The sequence below is a fragment of the Ruditapes philippinarum genome, unplaced genomic scaffold, assembly GCF_026571515.1.
Source record: "Ruditapes philippinarum isolate M1 unplaced genomic scaffold, ASM2657151v2 ctg393_1_1_1_1, whole genome shotgun sequence".
In the NCBI taxonomy this organism is placed as follows: Eukaryota; Metazoa; Mollusca; class Bivalvia; order Venerida; family Veneridae; genus Ruditapes; species Ruditapes philippinarum.
Window position 1 is genome coordinate 434498 of NW_026854713.1, and position 4197 is coordinate 438694.

The following is a 4197-nucleotide window of genomic DNA, read 5'->3' on the forward strand; positions in this document are numbered from 1 at the left end:
GCCACCTGTTTTGTTCCCTGCAAAGTAAATTTAGAAATTTTTATACACAAAGTGTAAAGTAAAATAAAATAAATGACTTATTTTCTAAAGGATAATTCATTATAAATTAATATAGAACATTGACATTTCAAGGGACATAGTTAGATAAAATTGAATTTAAATTAAGATGATTACAAAGACTTAACATACAAAAATAAATTAAATAGGAGACCAGTCTACAAATGCAACTCTTTCATTGGCTGATTTCAAACTAAGTATCTGCATCAGCCAATTAAATGTAAGAATTTCAAACCAGTCTACATTTTAAAAATTAGAAACCAGGATATGGTTATCTTGTTGACACAGTCCAGAATAAGTAGAAATATACAAAAGACATATACATCATCACCACAATAGCAAAACTGTTTTAAAAATAAATAATGGCAAGTATTTATATAATCAGAAATAAAATGGTACATCAAAACGTGTGTCTGAAAGTTCATGAAGCCATGTTAGTTCAATTTAATAAATTACCATATTTGTTCTATACTGTATCACATTTAAAGAAATCATTTTGTTCTTCATGAGAAGAATACCATATTTGTTCTATAAAGATACATTTCTCAAAATAAATATGTCACTGTATAGTGATGATAGGTGCCTCATAGTGCATATATGAGCCGCGTCACGACAAAACCAACATAGTGCGTTTGCGACCAGCATGGATCCAGACCAGCCTGCGCATCTGCACAGTCTGATAAGGATTCATGCTGTTCGCTATCAATTTCTCTACTTGTAATAGGGTTTGTAAGCGAACAGCATGGATCCTGATCAGACTGCGCGGATGCGCAGGCTGGTCTGGATCCATGCTTGTCGCAAAACCATTATGTTGGTTTTGTCATGACGCTGCTCATATATATATGATAGGTTCCTTGGAAATGCAGAACATAAATAACATACACATTTTGTATACGTTTACATATAGTTGGCTCATTGCCAAGACAACTGTAAATGTCTATAATGTACTTAAGTCTTTAACAAAGATGGCATCATTATCTTCAAAGTAAGTGATATAAGTATGTATCGGAAAATCAAAGTTAGCTCGCATATCATAAATAATATAGGGCTACATATTTTACACAACACCGCTTTGACAGAGCCTGATACATGTGATAGATACAAGATTTCTATATGACGTTCTCTCTTATTACATGCACCGGTATATGACCTCAACCTTTCAAACCTTCCATGAAAATGACTTTAAAAAACATGCTATTTTAGTTTATACAGAATTTACTTTAGTTGGATCGAGTTGAAAGCTATTAGCTTATAAACACACTGAGACACTCTCGAAATCTCTAGTTTCTGAAACTAGCCAGAACTGAGCAATGTTATTTATAAGTGTAAAGTTTCTTGCTTAAGGAAATGACGACTTGCCCCCCGACAGCTTTGAACCCTTGCAGCTAGCTATCCTTAGATTTCTTGTCCAATGCGTTAACCAATCGGCCAGGACGCCACTTTAACATTCTACACATTTGAAAGTAAGACTAATAATTATTAGGACCAACTCACTGTTAAAACCGGAGCATGTAACTATTGAAACCATGTTATTTCAATATTAGGAACTTTCAATATTAAGACAACATCTCTATGGTTTTTGGTCTTATCATTTAGCAGAACTGCATACAACAATGATTTGTCTAACTTGACACTTTACATGCATGATTCTTAAAAAGCATAAATGCTTAAAAAACACAGAAAGCACAATATATCACATTTTGACATTCACATATAAAGTTACAATACAAATAAAATAAAAACATAAGAACAAGTATAGTAACTGAACACATGCATATAGCACTCAGACAGGAATTAAAATAAAAATACATAAAAATATCACTTGGTAATAATAAAAAGCTTTAAGCTGCTACAAACATAGATACCCCATCCCATCATTCAATATTACATAATCAAGATACCCCACCCCATAGTTACAAACATTAGACATACTAGTACTTTATCAAGATACCCCACTCTATCACTCCATATCAATAACATGAATAACCCCAAAAATGCATAAGTAAACATATCAGTTCATATTTTACATTAAAACTTTTCATACTAATAGTTTGCCTGATTGCACAACTACACTAAAACCTTTCTTTAGTGACCAGACTTGCATAATCCTACAAAAACACTTTATTTCAGGAGGATCAAAGACTGGAATGTTGTATAAAACTTCACAATATTCGTATATCTGCCAGTGGCCATGATTCATTACCCTAAGCATTACCACATCTTAGTTTAATACACTATATATTCTAATAATCCATGTGTAACTTAAAGAAATTTGACAGATAAATCAAATTCACTTTGATGTTTAAAAATATGCTATTTTGTTTTCTTTCTTACATTTGTAACTATCATCTAAAAGACTGTGAAATAAACAGACATGGTGTCAGGACAGATTTAGGGCACCCAAAGATTTACCTTAGTAGTCTTTTTATTTTCTTTCTTTTTAAAGTCTGATTTACAGCCTTTGTTTTTAAATGATAGATTAAATTTTTTAACATAAAAACAACAAAGAAAAGAAATCTGATACAGCATTTGATCACATGGCTAAAATACAAAGTTTCTTATTACATATTGCACAAACTTGACAATAAATTACAAAAAGTAAGTGTAGCCAATCAAAATACCAGCTTGCTTTGTTATTATTTTAACCCTTATCCCTTGTAATTGATAATGATTAGCCTCTGCCAGCAGTGTTGTGCCACTCCAGCCAGCACATCCATGCAGTCTGACCTGACTTTACACTGTTACCTGACTAACATACATGCAGTCTGACCTGACTTTACACTGTAACCTGACTAACATTCAGCTTTCATCTTGTTATCTATAAAACTGATAAAAGAGCAGTTGCTAAAAAGGAAGGAAGCTGGTGGACAAGTCCATATATATATAATATAGCAGGTAAAGATTAAACCAGTCTAAAACATCAGTTCTCATCAAACAAAACATATATCAACATGCTGCATGTTTATTTTCTAACTTCATATTTAATCTAACTATTCCAGAGTAACACCTCTCTGTAAACAACATCTTTGTCTCTCAAAGTATGTTGCTATACAGTTGTTATACTGTTATATAGACTGGTACCCTAGCTGCACTTTAGCCAAAAGATTTCTGAAATGTTTCTGTCTTAGATATCCCCAAATTATATGGAAAAAAAACAAACAACAACAAGTTCCTTTTAATTTTTTGCAAGTAAAAGTATCTACTATTTTATCTTAATGCAGTGGCACTTTACCATCTAATCGCACACTCCATTTTTTAATATTAAGGCAACTAAAGGCAAGAGATCCCATATGCAATGTCTTTACAAACTAAAACACTAAATGAATAATACATACCCTCCCAAACCCCCACCTCCCCCCCCCCCCCCCCCAAAAAAAAAAATGAAATAAAATAAATAAAAATGAAAAAAAATATGTTTCTGTAATTTTTTTAATATTAACTACAATATTTTCAGGTAAAGTATCTTTTAATAATGACTAAAAATATAATGCTTCTAATATGAAAAATTCCCATCAAGTTTTTATTTCCTAGAAGTTCTGCACCAGTCTGTAAAATCATACAACAAAGTGAAAAAATGAGATCAGTCTCAAAAATGGAGCTCAGCAATTGGCTTATTTCAAACCTTTGCTCTCAGTTAACAAAACAAATGCTTTATACTAGTATAGTTGAGACTGGACAAAACTGCTCATATAATTAAAGGGAAATAACTACCATAGTTTTTTCTAGCTAATAGCATATCGAGATCATAACCAATTAATTAGTTTTCATACACAATATTGGTCAAATTCACATATAAAACATTTAAATGATTTGACATAAACTACTGAAACTTTCCTTTAATATCAAGTCTTACAACATAAGATTGTTCCTTTTACCTTCTTTATATTCTATAACTCAAGTAAAAGCGTTTCTAAGTTAACCTAAAAAATTAAAATAACATGATAAAATCTATCCATGCATAAATATATTGCATTTAAATACAAGAAGCACTCTTAAATAGATAAAACGAATCTTGTAAAACAGCATTTCAAATACAGTCTGATAAAACTTAATCTTAATCTTAATATGAACAATCTCTGTGTGTTACCTACAAACACTTTTCTTAAAATTTAAAACAAAAATTGACAAAATATTTTCATA

At 31.2% G+C, this 4197-nt stretch overlaps 1 long non-coding RNA gene across 1 annotated transcript; it reads right to left on the reverse strand.

Moving 5' to 3' along the window:
- Window positions 1-528: 528 nt before the first annotated feature.
- Window positions 529-3400, reverse strand: LOC132740850 (uncharacterized). Its single transcript, XR_009627217.1, has 2 exons — window positions 2828-3400; window positions 529-2784 (listed from the first exon to the last, which is right to left on the reverse strand). It is a non-coding gene; the product is annotated as an uncharacterized LOC132740850 (long non-coding RNA).
- Between the last annotated feature and the right edge of the window lie 797 nt (window positions 3401-4197).